This window comes from Haemaphysalis longicornis, unplaced genomic scaffold (assembly GCF_048455015.1).
Source record: "Haemaphysalis longicornis isolate Haplotype H1 unplaced genomic scaffold, Haemaphysalis longicornis Haplotype H1 scaffold_5, whole genome shotgun sequence".
In the NCBI taxonomy this organism is placed as follows: domain Eukaryota; kingdom Metazoa; phylum Arthropoda; class Arachnida; order Ixodida; family Ixodidae; genus Haemaphysalis; species Haemaphysalis longicornis.
In genome coordinates, this window is record NW_027526385.1 from 11,131,700 (window position 1) to 11,148,488 (window position 16,789).

Genomic DNA, 16,789 nt, shown 5'->3' on the forward strand with positions numbered 1-16,789 from the left:
GCTTGGATGTTTGTGGCTTGTGAAAACACGTCTGCAGATATTTGTACATAGACCCGAAAAAGTTTTAAGGGAACCTTTTACAAATAAACAATGTAATAAATGATGCGATGTCCTGTTTAGTTACACTATTTTTCCGTTTTGCTCCACGGGTCCTCATATTCTTTGCATCTATTAAAGATTCTATTTTTCTCTTTCGGCCAAAGTTACAGGCAAAATTCTCCGAAAAATGGAAAATTCCTCACACGGAGTATCGCTGATAGCAGCACTTGCGCATTCTTGACTTCCCTTAGCCAGATTTTAGAACCATAAAAGCATTGCCACCACAACCGAAAGAAGTCAACTCTGGAGCGCGGCGATTACTCCAGTTGTCATGGCGAACTGTAAATAATGCGTTCCCCGTCAACCGTGCATGGTTTGCTTCACTTGTCCGGTAGCCACCTTGCAATATCACGTTTGTGGCTTGTGAAAACACGTCTGCAGATATTTGTACATAGACCCGAAAAAGTTTTAAGGGAACCTTTTACAAATAAACAATGTAATAAATGATGCGATGTCCTGTTTAGTTACACTATTTTTCCGTTTTGCTCCACGGGTCCTCATATTCTTTGCATCTATTAAAGATTCTATTTTTCTCTTTCGGCCAAAGTTACAGGCAAAATTCTCCGAAAAATGGAAAATTCCTCACACGGAGTATCGCTGATAGCAGCACTTGCGCATTCTTGACTTCCCTTAGCCAGATTTTAGAACCATAAAAGCATTGCCACCACAACCGAAAGAAGTCAACTCTGGAGCGCGGCGATTACTCCAGTTGTCATGGCGAACTGTAAATAATGCGTTCCCCGTCAACCGTGCATGGTTTGCTTCACTTGTCCGGTAGCCACCTTGCAATATCACGTTTTTTTAACTATGAAATACAAAAGTCTCGAAAATGCTACACCAAAGTCTATTTCAACCCATGCGTGTGCGTCAGAAGCTTTGCTTTATGTCGATTCCCACCATCGCGTGGGATCCCCGAGTATGTTTTGCTATCTTTCTCCGTAGTAAATTTGCAACAAGTGGAGTTGGTTGCTGCATACAGGGGAGGATTTGTTTACATTACACCACACACTTACCACTAGCGAGGACAGGAGCACGGCCGACAGGACGCTGATCTATTTGCAACAAAAGAAGACAGTAAAACAATCATGCACTTAATGGGTTACTCTCACCTATTTCGGGTTTGTTTCCATCAAAACATTTAAAAATTGCAAGCTTCAGACGGGTACTCACATCATGTCGTCCCCAAAGACTGCAAAAGGTATCTGCCAGCTCAGCACACTGCGGAATGACGAATAGATGCGTTAATGGGTTATATAAGTTATTTAGTTCCTCTGAGCTGTCCCCTTCTGTTAACTTCAACGTGAGCAACAGTGGTGCATTGAAATACTCACAGCCGTTAGAAATGTGTTACGGAAATGTCCAGCCTTTCTATACTTATTTTTCAAAAACAAGGAACAGCCCAGTGCGGGTGTAATTTTCTCCAAGCCTCAATAATATGATTTATTCGGCAATGTTTTTTTGTTTACATTCAGAACGATAGCTTTAATGAGAATCGCACTCAAACGTGTCTAATTTCGGGTTTATCCTCCTCTGGACATATTAGGCTATTTCCGACCTTACATGCTTGTCGAAAGATGTGAAAAAGAATCTGACATAAAATGGATGTCGTATTTTAACACCTTAGAATTAATACGATTTATGTTACCGGAAGTAGAAGTTTGAACATCAACCCTGCCTACGAGAAAATAGGTGGGGCTACTGTACAACTTCGACCTCTCAGAGCCGCGATGACTCAGGGAGAGGGCACGGATGGCCAGCACTGTTCAAGGCATCCCGGACTAAGGACGCCTCCCGCCGGGTGGGTGCTCTAATACCAGGACTTTTGTCTCAGACCAATAGAGTTCATTCACCATCGTCAATCCCACTAAAATAACAAAACAGCTGATCTTTGTGGTGAGAACATACATCAAAGCCGCATGTGGTCCTTGCATACGTGAAAAGTTGTAACAGCGCGAACAAAACGGGACGGATGAATAGAAACCCGTAACACACAAACTGACGACGTTTTATGAACGTGAACTTACTAACTCGCACCAAAGGTGTGGCGTAGCCCAGCTGCGCCAAAACAATTGGTAGTAGTTTTCATTTGTTGACAGCAAGTGCTAGTTCCTTCTTCCGTTCTACCCGCTTCCCCGCCATCAGAAACTATGAGCGGCAGCCCCCTCGCCCACACCTCCGCGTACGCTAGTGGTGCATGTGTTTCACGAAAGTTGCTAGAAAAACCCAGGGTAACTAAAATAGCGAAAGACTGCGCATTTTATAAAATAATAATCGATCAGCCCGAATAACTCCACTGTAAAGCACTCACCCCTTCGATTCGTAGATTTTCAGGAACAGTGATATTTATTGTGTGGTTGGCGCTGCATCCCTCTGGCTGCAACGATGAATCTAGGCGTTGCGGACGGCTCTTGCGCCCGCCTCCCAGTAGTGCTGCTAGAATTGCATGTCCGGCTGGAGAAAAAACATCAAGCAGAAGTTTTCCCCAACATACTAAGATCCAATAAACCATAAAACTGTAATTGCATGACAAAAGTGTCATTACGTGTTGTGCAATTCCCACTTTTATGCCGTAATAAATTGCATATTCAATTGGCGCTACATACGTACGAAACACTTTTTGGGGCACATCTGACTGCTACATACATACCTTACAAGACGAAGCTTAGCGTGCAGTTCTGACAGGCAGCGTGCATATGCAATTGCCCCTGCGACAGCGCAGCCACGTTATTTTCCAATCGTTTTTCTAACTAAATTCATCTTAAGCTATATCATTCTACATTATTCTGTCTTAGTTAATATTTATGTACACTAACTCCACCTTAATTTGCCTTAATTCACCCACATTTATTTAATTCCACCTAAATCACTCCTCTAATTAACCTCAGTCCACCTTAACCCACTTACATTCATATTACATCATTATTTTCAGTCTTTATTCCCCGATAGTAAACTGCAATGTACGATTCCCGCCCGGTGGTGATCACGTCGCAAGTAATAGGGAAATAGTCAGGGCTATTGTCTATTGAATAGTCCGGGCTATTGGCGTGCTGGGCGAGAAGAGCGCTTGCTTCAACAAGCTGATCAGACTGATGGAGCAACGAGCAGAATTTAACGAATGATGAACAGGCAGTCAGTTTGCAGGGCTCGAATCATCAGTTTGCCCTTAAAAACGTCGCTGGTAATGCCCGTGACGGCGAAAGACTCTTCGCCCTGTGCCAGCCACACCTCCACATCTTCCAGGGTCAGGCGGTGCGCCTAAATAACAGTAAATACTAGCATGCAATTCCAAACATCCGTTAACATGAAAGTGTGTAGGGAAAGTTCTGAATTAAATCCAAGTCGCAACTGATGTGCAACCTCTACTCTTGCCCCCGGCAGCCTGCAAATTCACATCGTCGAGAAGACCGCAACTTCAAAGCCCAGCCTGTCAATGGCTGCACTCGTGCTGTGACCACAAAAGCCGTTTTTTAATCCAAGCCTCGCTCGATCAATGAATACAAAACACTTCCAGGAGCAGGAAGTGCGCTTAAAGAACACTAAATAAAAAGTATGCGATTCCAAGCGTATGTTAACACGAAAGTGTTTTATGCCGTGGTACAGCGAAACCTCACCGACGTCATATCCGTCACAGAAATGATATCGCCAGATAAAGTTGCAGTGACGCAGCGGCGCTAGGATTCGAGGCCACAATCACTCTGACCGAAACGGGAGCTTTGTAACGCTTTGCCAACGGGGCTATGAACTTTTTTCTTTACTGCATGAAAACAGCCTTATTACAGCCTAAAAGAGCTATCAGTCTTCCTAGAAGAGGCACACCACTGCACCTAAAATAAGCAGATAAGCACCTAAATAAGCACCTAAATAAACCTAAAATAAAATAAGGCACCTAAATAAAATAGGCACCTAAAATAAACAGACGCAGCCATGCTGGTGGGTCACTTTGCGCCGCATCAATGCTCCGCACCAACGCAGCCTGAAACCGAAAAATGGACTTTGTTGGGCGAGAGGGTTCCGCGTGCTTGTCAGTCATGCGGCACTTCCACAAGCTATACAATCCCATCACAACAATTATATTATAGGGCGCTCCAGCAGCGTCTCGAAAAGGCAAGAACCAAATTGTATAAGTGGTAATGTCCATGAACGTTTTAACAGTTTGTTGCAAAACATCCCAGAAAAACACCGCACCCCGGCACACAACAAAACAATCATTAATGAATTGAGGTTGAGTACAGAAGCGGAAATTGTCACATGAAGGAATATACATTACTTTCTCGTGAACGCAGGCTCGAAAAGCTTCGCCAACGCGCCTTATATCCTTCCCTATAGCATTCTCCATTCGGATGGCGCTGCCCTCTAGCAGGCGGGAAGCGAAGTAGTGCGTCATGACGCGAATGAGCGCCGATAGTTGGCATCTCGACATGGCAGCGTATAGCAGGTGTTAATCCGGCGCCTATTCTGCGGGTTAATGGCCCCGTGCACGATGAAGGAATAACTTATTCTTGTTCCTCGACCCTGGCCCCATTTAGGAAAGCTGTTCCATTAAGGCAGAATGGAAACGACGCCGACTGGCGAGTGTCACTCTCCTGACTGATTTGGTACGACGAGAGACACGCCAGCGTGAAGCTGAACGTGTTCACGCATTTACGGTCCAAGCTACGTCTCTCGCCTTCCCTGAGCTCGTCGCAACGCAAGCGTCTGCCGTACACACCACGGTGCACGACCGAACTGGTCACACCTTTGGCCAAGCGACCTGCTAGCAGGACGTCGCTCACCAAGCACACCCTGAAGAGTACTGCCGACCCGCAAATCATGCTCCTTCGCTGTAGCGGACCGTAACTCCACAAACGATTAGCTGACAACATGCTAAGTTTCGTTAGCACGGTTTGCAAGCCCATGGGGTTTAAATCGGATTTAGACAATGCTCCTGCGCGTGTAATCCAGTGTCTTAGTTGATGCGTCTAACGGTGCCATACCGACGAAATATAAATAGCGATGTGCAAGTTCATACGTATACACAATAAGCATTCAATGGCTCCTCTGAAGGCACATTTCCCTTTCGTGTTTTATCGATTCGTATGCAAGAACGATCAACCATTTTTTTACGGACAAGTGGAACGCCCATTATGGCAAGGCTCCTAGGCTGTGCATAGATGTGCTACTTTATCTTGCGAAACAATGGGGTATGTAAGCACGTGCCGCCAGAATTTCAAGACTTGTAGAAGTGCCGCAAATAAAACTGCAACCGGGAACCATGTGTGGCACAGAATAACTTTTACTGTTATTCCACCTTTGATTCCTTTGGCCTAATTTTATTAAGGGGATTACACTTTATTGTGTGCGTTTCTTGTTTTTGAGTGCGGCCGCCGACGTTGGGAGCGCCACGTTATTCTTACGGTGACACGTTGCGAAGTTTTTCTACGTAGCCTTAGCCAAACGGCAGTAAAGTTGGATTCTCAGCCAAGAGAGATGAGCCAATAAATGTACATGATGGTTAGACGCCGCTTATGATGGTATTGTGCCTTACGTTTTATTAAGTGTTGAATTGAAATATGCTGCGACTTCTATCCTGGAGACATATAGCGAGCACTGCCTTTCTCATGCTAAAACTAATAGAAATTATTTGGTTAACCTTGCTTCTCAGACATGTCTATGCATTTGTACGTCGCACTGTACTTATCCTTGTAGCCGGGATGATAGACTAGTTGTAGATGTAGATGTAGATGTAAATGCTCAATATCAGTTTTTCGGAAACTAAATAGTGCAAAAAGACAGAATACACTTATGCAAAAACTGGTTCCCCCTTCCGGTGACCGCGCGAATTTGCGCTATATTGGGTATCTCAGGATACCGCCATAAATGACAGCTTGTGGTTAGCGACCTGCACGCAGGAATTTCTCTTTGTCCATGGTGACCACACACAGCTCTATACCTCTTGTACGCGAAAAGAATCCAGCAATAATCAGGAAAAAGGGCAACCTATTTTTTCACGCCGAGAATGATGCGGGTCCGCAAAAAAAACCTCTTGCAGATGTCAAGAGCCAGTTGAAGCCATGACAAATATATACTACTGACCAACAAAATTTTGATTTACTCCCCATGGCGCTGTCATTATATTATGGTTGTCTTCTTTCTCAAAATAACCAGTGGATATATTTTCCACGCTGCTGTTTACAACTGAAATAAAATGTGGATTTGTTTAGACTGCTTCTTATGTGCATTACCCAATGTCAGATGTTCCACTACAATTACAGTGAGTTGAAAAGATTGCTTCGTTTATGTTTTACGTTTACATAAACCCTTTATGTCTCGAGAGACTGCGCAATAGTGTGTATATACGATACAAAAATAATAAACTTCAGACTTACACAACTATAAACAGTTACTTACACTTCGACAAAAATATCCTTGAAGCAGAAATGACGGTATCTCTCAGTCCATGCGTGGAAAGAATCTTCAACCTTTCGAAAGGTTCCGATTCTGTTAAGCACTGCAAGAGAACGTAATAACATCTGATTTAGCTTCATCCTCTAACAGTGAGGCCAATTTTCCTCCTCCACATGTTATTTACAGAACACTAACCTATGTATGGGCTGCGGTCCCTTTAGGAAGAGCCACAATCCCCATTCCACCTCCCTTCAGCACCGGTGTCCCCTCGTACACATGCAACTAGGTGACCTCACAATGCTTGTTCGTGACTACGTAATGCTTGCGACCTAAAATCAAGTCACCAATTAAAAATAATGCTTTCGTCCCGACCATGTCTAAATTAAGTAAAATATAGCCCTAAAATCTATCGCTGCACCTTCTATAAAAAATTGGCTGATGTGGCCTAGCACTTTGCGCCTCAGTAATACGGTATTATCGCCAGCCCACAAGTCACACTTCGATTATTAAATCACCGAAACCACCAACTCAAGAAGCCACTACAATAATTCATATGGTTCAAGCATTTCGCTACAAAGAAGGTAGTGCCCTCATGGTCTGGCCCATGGCTCACACCCTGGGTACCGCAGAACCTCGGTAACCAGCTTGCGCGCAATGATGCCAGTGAATGCGCCTTCAAACCCCCAGGGATATACCTCCACCGTATCACCACGCGACGAGCTTGTTATAGCGCGAACGGCTGCATCTTTTCCCATTACGCCACAATAATGTCTACCGTACAGAATCATGAATAGGAAAATGCTTTTTGACGCATCACCATCAGAAAGCATTCCCCCCCTAAATTATCCGAGTAGCTTCGGAGAAATCATTTCTAATAAAGTCCAACTTGACCTATACCGCAGATATCACCCATACATGACCTTATTTCGAGTGTTACCCTCCGCCTAAATACCCCTTTTGTCAGTCGCACTGTGAGCCTAAGCTTCATTGTCTAATATGGACATGCCCCAACTTCTCCCGGGGTCGATATTCAGCTGGTCGTTTCCCACGCCCTCCCTCATAATGTACGAGAGCTCTTACAAAAACGTTGGAGTGACACCTCACTACTTGAGGAATTTAGACTTTTTCTCTAGAAAATGATATCTATAAGGTTGTCTCACACGCGCACGACGACCTGTTTTTCAGTCCGTCCTCTAAAGCAACTCTAAGTAAATGGGCAGAACCTGGACAGCAGTTATAGACCGTAAGTATGTTTATTAAGACTGAAGCGCACTACACAAAAACTGTCTATGATTTTTAGTAATTTATATGCGCTTTTCCCGCAAAGACTTCCTGACTTTATCAGGAAGAATTCCTATTTTTATCAAAGCCTGCAATCTTTTTTGCCGAATGAGGCATTTATTTGCGAGAACGAACTGCAGCAGCCTACGCTCTATTCGCATTACTTACCAGGGTGTTTTCTGCAGAAATGGGGGCTAACTAGTGTCGACGCGCCCTTAAAAATTTCAAGGCGATAGATCTAAATTAGCTATTGCTGCTAAAGCAGTTGGTGCCCGAACGAAGGTGACAAAAAACGTCTCAATTAATTGAGATTGCTGCGCTTGCAATTGTATTGCGTCGTAAAAGGAAGGAATTGTGACCAAGTTGGGTTAAACATAAAAGTAAGCAATCCCTCAAAACGAGAAAGAAATATAACGGGCATTCATGAGTGCTACGTAGAAGTAGAGTTTGTTTGGGAAAGGCTGCTTATGCGTACAACGCACCGTACACTGAGATCCGTATTAGAAGCCACGAAACAGCAGGAACCCACTTACACATGACTTTGAACGACAAGGAGGTAATTACGCAATTAATTTGGGCAACCACAGTGGTATCGCGAGAGTAAAAATAGTGGGTATAAACATCGGCGCAGCTTCGACTAGTGGTGCAAGGCTGGCGAAACAGCAGAGCTGGCGGCCCCACTCCCTTGGCCGAAAACCCGGCTCTTGCACCTCACATGGGTTTCCGAACTTTCCACTAAAATGCCTCCATTTCCCAAAAGGCAGCCTTTCACATCTCTTACAAAGGGAACCGCGTTAGCACGCGCTCGAACCCGCGGCAACCATAAAAGGCACAGCTTCGGGGGCACAATGTTTCGCACCACCTCAGTTCCTTCTCCAATCTATACATCCTTAGTTTGTTTGCCTTAATATATACGCAGCAGTCGGATTCCTCACGACACATCAATTTTCTTGGCTTAAGAATTATGTTTCGAAATTTTACCGTTTTACTCATGCTAAATAGTAAGTGAATTGCTTGTATAAAGCGAGTGAAATATTTAGATGCTACTGTAGGCTTTTTGACGGGACCATCATATAGCACAGAGTGATCAAATTACAGTGGTCTCTCCATAATTTTAAGTAACTTAATTCAAACTCTCTGTTAGTTGGAAGTGCTGTTCCGCTCCCGGCAATTTTACAGACAATTCAAAACACAAAATCGCTGGATAATTTGAAGCTACAACCGAATACAATAAATCATCAAGCCGGCCGCCATATCTCGAGAAAATTCAAAAATTTTAAGCGTCCAAACACCGCCGCACTCTGCACTATGTCGACGCCATCGCAACTGGGGCAGCGCGCAGTTGTAAAGCGGAACGACAGCACAGACGAGCGCCAGCAAACGCATCTCTCTGTTTCTATTGATGTCCTTAACCTTCTTTGTTGCGCACAGCTGCGTGTGTAGTTTACGTGGCGGACGCTTGAGGCTTCAGATTTAGCGATCAGTCTGAACTATCATGGAAAACCGCGGCGTACGTTCAAACTGCCGACTAAAAGTTGAGATTCGGAACAAAATCAAGAAGGGAGACGTGTTACGGACTAATGGAAATTCTGTTATTTTGCTTCCTGTTGAATTTGGACTTCGGTTAATAGTGCACACACCGTACTTCTTATACCCGTATAAAAAATAAAGAAGAAAGCCCAAAAAGCCACAAAAAAGAGTATAACAGAACGCTAAAACAGGCTAACCAAGATTAACCAGGAGGCTCTGCCCCGCTCGAGGATTACCAATCACATTCACCTATAATAATACGACTAATTTTTTTTCTAGGATTACTGAATGTCTTAAATTAACCTTTCGTGATTTTGATTTAGGCTTCATCGTTGTTTGATGATTTGCGGTTTAAGCTTTAACTTCCATTTTTGCAACCATCCTTTAGCACTCTTAATTGCTAGGAGACATCCTCTCTATTTTAGTGACATGTTCGGCTTGTCTTGCTGCGTGGACCACGCAGATAGAAGTGCCTGTTATTATTTGTGTTAGACACTTACATCGGCAAGTTTGTCGATTCGTGTGTCCAGTTCCGTCTGCAAAAGAAAGCGCAGCTTGTCAAGCCCATAACTTAGACGTTCAACAACGAAGACCATAGGTGTCACTTAGGATAACACTTCACTTCAACACTTCACTTCACTTCACTTTAAGTACACTCCAACACGTTTAGCTTCCGTTCTAAGTTAACAGGAAAACAAGTTTTTTAAAAAGCATTTTTGGTTTACTCATTGGATGTTTCTGGTTTTTTTTCGTCATTAGAGGGAAAAATATTCTGCGAGATTCCTCTGCAACTTTGCTTTCAGCTACTTATTTCCTAACAAATCTACACTCGACACTGAAATGATCAAGCATAAAAGGATTTACAGCAAATGCGACTACTTTGCCCATCCTTTGATTTATGTTTTAATAATGAAGTCGGAAGTATACTTGGAGCTCGTGTTATTCTTTTTCAGATTAGCTGTGACGTGTTGCGCGCTACGGTTCATCTTCTGAAGCTCTAAGCCGAGTGTTAGTGTATTAACATTGTGGCAGATTATTTTATGTCCACTAGAAGGTACAGCAACGGCATTTCCTGATTCTTTTGTCATTTTGGTCACGTTAGAAATACGGAGGTTGCAACGAACAAAACTTCCAAGCGCAAGCTAAACACAAAACTTTTTAGGGCGACACAAATATAAAGAAACAAGGAAAACGGGTTGGTTGGGGTCAAATTTGTTACCTAAGGCTTAGGGTTTTGTCTTTCTCACTGCCAAATTCTGTATAATAAGTTTCATGGCAAAAAAATTCAGAGGAGGTTCACGAACGGCTACAGATCAGGTAAGAACCATATATTGCCAATCAAATTTACAGTACCACCCTGACGGATTGATTTGTTCTGTCATTATGATCGTACAGGGCGTTACTTGAGAGCCGCTCATCCTTGAGGGAGGTCCTGATGATTCTTTTGTGTGTACAGGGAGCCCCGCTAGTACATCACCCTCTGAGGCTCCAGACGATGCCATGTCTTAGTCACAATCCTCTTTTATCCATCATTAAGAGCATCTGCATGTTTTAGTCTGCGGGCCCTCTACACCCATCTATAAATATCTTGAGCAATACCATACTGATCTCATACATATTTTATGCTTGAGCCTCATATTGAAAGACCACCTAATTGAGTGTGGCGCTCTTTGCTCATGGATACCCTTGCACGAATATACACAAACATACTACTAGATCTAAGAGCATTGTTACCTCCATTTATGGATAATTACCCCTCCTCGAGCGCTATGGCACCCAAAGGCAACACGCTGCCATGGAGACAGTATCAATACAAAACGAGCACGCCATTGACAACACGAACAGGACTGTCAACACAACACCCCTGTCGTAGCTCTACACCCCCTGACCCGCTTTCTCGGAAGAGGTCAGCCCTCTTTTAAGTTCCTGGCTCCCGATGCGTTGAATGGTCACTGCCGCTTGTATCCATTACACGTGCTAAACCACTAAACATTTTTCAGTGGCAATTTTCAAATCAAGAAATATTGTATTCAGTTTCTTAAGAATGCTACACAGCTTACAAACTTCCGCTGCTAAAAGTGAATTACGTGAAAATAATTAACCGCTTCGCGATGTGTGTGTAGATTTGACATATTTAGCGAATGTGTGGACAAACGACTTCTTGAAATAACTTACTTCTTTTACGTTGCATATATCCCATGAGTTTGGCAGGCACTGAAATTAAAGAAAAAATCAGGTAACCCGTTATCAAGGAGATTTCTTTCCTCACTTCAATTTATTATTCCCAATATGTGACACCAAACAAAATTACGAAGCGGTAAAGTAACTATAATGGCGAGGGAAATACTGCTCGAGTAAAGAAAGCATCAACGCCAACTCTGTAGCAATAATTGGTTTGTAAAGCCTAAAAAATCAATTAGGTGTCCTTAGCCATCCCCTAGGACAGCAACGTATACATATGCATACGTGTGTGTGCGTGTGCGTGTGCGTGCGGGCGTGTGTGTGTATGCGTGTGCGTGTGCGTGCGTGTGTGTGCGTGTGTGTGTGCGTGTGCGTGTGTACGCGTGTATGCGTGTGTGTGTGTGCGTGTGTGTGTGCGTGTGTGCGTGTGTATGCGTGTACGTGTGTGTGTATATGTGTGTGTGCGTGTGTGTGTGCGTGCGTGTGTGTGTATGTGCGTGCGTGTGTGTGTGTGTGTGTGTGTGTGCGTGCGTGTGTGTGTGTGTGTGTGTGTGTGTGTGTGTGTGTGTGTGTGTGTGTGTGTGTGTGTGTGTGTGTGTGTGTGTGTGTGTGTGTGTGTGTGTGTGTGTGTGTGTGTGTGTGCAAGGGTTGGCAGTCAAGAAAACCTCGTAAAGCAAAGGGGAGAATGTAGCAAGTTATTTAAACAGATTAAGAATTTGGAAAGACAAAAAGAAAGTGGAGAAAAAATGCCCGCCGGCTGGGGCCCTATAGAACACTAAATCTTTCGAATAAAACAAACTTGTATTTTGTCTTCATGGCCCATTTAAACCGCCAATCCGGATCCCGACATCCAGTCCACCATAGTGACGAGGCTCTCACTCTCCGCATGCTGTGCTTGGCTAACTCTAAATTTAGTTCGGCCGAATCCCGAAATTGTACAACGTAACTGTAAAAATGTAGGAAGGTGGCTGTTTTTAGGTAAACAACTGTTAAAACGTTAAAGAGTACCACTGAACAAGTTCGGACAGGCGTGTCCGGTCGACATCTTTAATTTGGACCATAATTTTATATATATCCAGGGGAGAACATGCCTGCAATGATCTTGTAGAGAAAAAAATTTCTATTCCTGAAAAAAATCTCCGAAAGTCGGCTCGGGTCACTGGCGCATTGCGGGGATCACGAAAAATTTGAAACTACTGCCACTTTAAACAAAAACTACTGCATCTATCACCGCATTTCTTTCTATGTAAGGACTCTGCATATTCGTAAAAGATTTACTCCTGTTTGGCTTGCAGAGCGAACCTCTTTGTTAGAAATTCCACAATAAGAAAAAGGTTATGAAAATTTCCCAAATGTTGGGCCTTTTTTTTTCCATACAAGCAAGGTAGGTAACTCGGAGTTTTTAGTGTTACTCTTCTATCCTTGCTCAATCTTCGTACCAATTTTAGTTTATGCGGTCAAGACAGTTCAATATTAAAAAGCACTGTGCTGCAGCTAGGTAACTCATTTTGGGTATATTTTTGAAAGCCAATCACACAAAGGCCATCCTCGATTTTTTACTAACATTCAAAAATTAAAGTCAAAGTTGCTCTCATCGCCTACATCAAAAACATCTGTGAATATTTCTGTTCTTTTGCACCTACAAAGCGCCAAATATGCCCTTGTTAGTAGTATTGCGGTGACATACTCAGGTGGTTTGTAAGAAGCTTATTAGGCCGGGTGCAGACTGTTGCAGTAACTGTCGCAATATCTTTAAAGAATGACGTCAGTTCACCTCTCAGCCAACTGAACGGCGTGACACGCCGTTTTTTTACGCCCATAGCTCATGATACGGCTTTTGTGTCGGTAGTCTGAACATGGCATAACTGCAACATAGGGCGAGAAGTGACCTTTACAAAGAGAAAATAATTAAATAAACATTGCGGTGAGCACGCTTTGTTAAAGGGAAGCGTGTAAAAAGTACCCAGCATTTTAACCTGTTCTAGGAAAGCACCTCAAAGGGATCGTTCAAGCTAGCGCACTCGCTCTCCCGGATGCATCTCTTTTAAATGCGGAGCATTTCTTAGGCTCGCCTGGTACTCCGTCGTTGATGGCGGCGCCGTCCACACGCTCACTGCGCATGCGCAACTCTCCTCCTTACACCCACAGCTCCGCGATACTACACTATAAAAAAAAGAAATAGTTAACGGCGCCCGGTTTCGATCCCACGACTCTCTGGCCGCAACGGGAGGTACGCGGTGCTCTTCCCACTACGCTACAAATCCGGGACAGGAGCAAGTGCTACGAACGCGCCTTATGTCCTTGACTCATTCAAACTACGTCAAGAAGCTACTGATACAACGAAGGCACGCGAAGCTAAACGTCAACGGAAACGACGAACTGAAAACTTTAGAGGGGGATGCTGAATTTCCCGTGGGAAAGCTGTGGCGGGAAGCGCCGCGCGCCTTGCAGCTCAACCAGCCCTGTCCGCAGCACCTCTGATGCTGATTGTGGCAGGATGCCCCTAGGGATTGGCCAACCAAAGAATCCATCACGAGATATGTTCGCGTTCAACCACCGTCGCCATCTTCCCGTAGGGGAACCGCCGAAGAAGAAGAAGAACGAGAAGGCAAAGCTGCGAAGAGGATGGCGTGTACATTGCTCTCAGCCGGTACGCCAATGTCAACAACCTTTACCTCACCAAAGCTGACGGAGACTACCGATTCTACCACACAGACAACATCGACAAGAACATGATGGACGAGTTTCGGCGCCTCGAGAACCACCGCCTACTCACCGTAACACAACAGCACTTGCGTGCCTTTGCCACCGGTGTGGACCCGGACGCGGAATTCCCTCTGACGCTAGTAAAAACCAGATCACTCAACATAACGGCAACACAATATAACCACACGGAACCGCCACGATGCTTCGCATCCTCATCAGGGTTCCCCACGGGAAGATGGTGTAATTTTTTGTACTGCTCAGAGATTTTGTGTGCGTGCTGTGTATAGGCCCACTGGCATATACGCAGTTGGTAAGATGAGGTCCCGACCTGTCGGCATCGACTGAGCAGCATCGGCTATGCGCGACCTGAGTCTAGCTTGCAGCGTCGGGGGAAGCGTTCCGGCGGAAATAACCAAGTACTGAAGGATGGTGGCTGTGCTTCCCGCCTACTCTCAGTAAGATATGATCTCATTATTTCCAGCAAAACAAAAAGTAACAAGCAAAGCATAAAACCAGGACCTTAACCGCCGTGAGCGATACCAGGATGCGGCTTGAACAAAAAGCAACAGTTTCTGCCTTATCGCCTGCAGCGAGTCACACACATCCACTACCCATAAAGGCTAACAGCCCAACAGCGGTGAGGAGCGCGTGCTTTGTGCTGATTATTTAAGAGGGCATAAGAAAAAAATTGTACCAAGAAGGAACTTCCGTAGCGTAAAACATGTGGACACGGAAACAAAGATCCCGTTCAGCCGACTAACCAGAATGTACATCATGGCCTGTATTTAAGGTCACTATACGGCTGCCGCACTTGGACTATTACCTTGTAAAACGCTTTTGGTTGCCGCTAACTGGCTATTAGCTACTTGGATCAACCTCGCAGCCTCCTGTTTCATGTTCAAACGAACGCCAGTGAAGACGTACGGCCTCGTCGGTGCTAAGTGCTCTGCAGTAGCATATAGTGCCACAGAGATCCTTGGGAACCAGTTCATGTGGACCACATTTTGAGTGAACAGACAATTTCACACGGAGGCTATTCCCGAAGTTTGAAGAAAGCGCGACTATCTATCTGATCAGACAACTGAAATGGACATTGTTCGAACTAAAGCAGTTTTTGTTCATTACAGACACTTTTGTATCACTCCATGGCTCAGTTGTGTTTCATTCAAAATGTTAAGGCAATCATTTAAAGCCCATCGGTCTTGAAAAAACCAGGCCTCGAATTGCACAACTGGGGCGCGACCAGTCGATAATTATTTACACGACCAAACATGGGCTCGGCATCAGGAGCTTCAAAACGAGATTTAGGTTCAAAGTACACTATACACGTCCACGTTCAAGACAGAATGCTCATGTGTTCTGAATGCTCATGACAGAAATGCTTGACCAAGATTTCACTGACGTCACATCCGTCACAGAAATGACGCCAGTACACCTTTGTCGAAGCGCCCCGCCAGCAGGACGTCGCTCGCCAAGCGCTCCCAAAACACACCCGCCGAACCGCAAACCATGCTCAGCTGCAGATTTCGCTGCACCTTTCACTTTGTGTTTTAACCGATTCCTATGACAGAGCAATCAACCACAGTTTTTGTTAGGAAAACTTTTTTTTCCGCAAAATCACTTCAGGTATATTTTCCCCCTGCACGAGGAACTATACATCACAATTTTGTCATAATTAATGATGTCAACCGGACACGGCTGTCTTCACTCTCGTGAAAACACCCACAAATGGGCACTTAGTACGCTACCTTTTGGAGACCGAGTAAATCTGGAAATTTGCCCGTGGTGCAATTCCCTTTAACTTCAGACTCGCCTGTAAAAGCAAAAGAAAATGATCAGATTTTCACAGGAGACGTCCGTTTTGCTATAAACGTGCAAGTTAAGTCTTGGACCAGGAACTTCTGTCTGTTTTATGTACAATAAAAAAACCAAAAGGGGAAGAATTGACTCACATTGAGCTGTGGTCGACCCCAGTGCAAGGAAACCAATAATCACCGCACAGGTTACCCTAGTCGCAAATGGCCGCATGGTAGCTCGTGCTGCGCAAGAGTGTGAAAAGTAAGCTTGAAAAAACGGCGTGTTTTTTGGGGGAATTTGAAACAGACAGTTTTACAGGTAAGCTGGCCGTCAAAATAACGCTCCTCCCAGAAAGCTTGTACCTTCAGCACAGAGGAATGGCCACGACAGTATAAAAATCTAGCATGATATGTAAGTCTGTCACAAGATATACCCATGCTCTGGTAAAATTACGTCGCCCTATCTACAAATTCGAGGCGCGCCGACTGCTCAGGAATATGCAGGGTGTTACATCAATAAATGAGCCTCGCTGCGGTGGTTCAGTGGCTAAGGCGTTGTGCTGCTGAGCACAAGGTCGCGGTTTCAATTCCGGCCGCGGCAGCCGCTTTTCTCATGGAGGCGAAAAGCAAAAACATCCGTGTCTACGAGATTTCGGAGCACGTTAAAAATCCCCAGATAGTCAAAGTTAATCCGGAGCCCTCCCCTACGGCGCTCCTCATCGCCTGCGTTGCGTCGGCGCGTTAAATGCCACAATCAATCATTCAACATCAATAAATGATCCTCATTAATATTGTTTCTGAGCAAACCACTG

At 44.5% G+C, this 16,789-nt stretch overlaps 1 long non-coding RNA gene across 1 annotated transcript; it reads right to left on the reverse strand.

The window, feature by feature from the left end:
- Positions 1-1,110: 1,110 nt before the first annotated feature.
- On the reverse strand, positions 1,111-6,588 carry LOC144139042 (uncharacterized). Its single transcript, XR_013316026.1, has 4 exons — positions 6,487-6,588; positions 2,408-2,550; positions 1,270-1,317; positions 1,111-1,151 (listed from the first exon to the last, which is right to left on the reverse strand). It is a non-coding gene; the product is annotated as an uncharacterized LOC144139042 (long non-coding RNA).
- Positions 6,589-16,789: the final 10,201 nt, after the last annotated feature.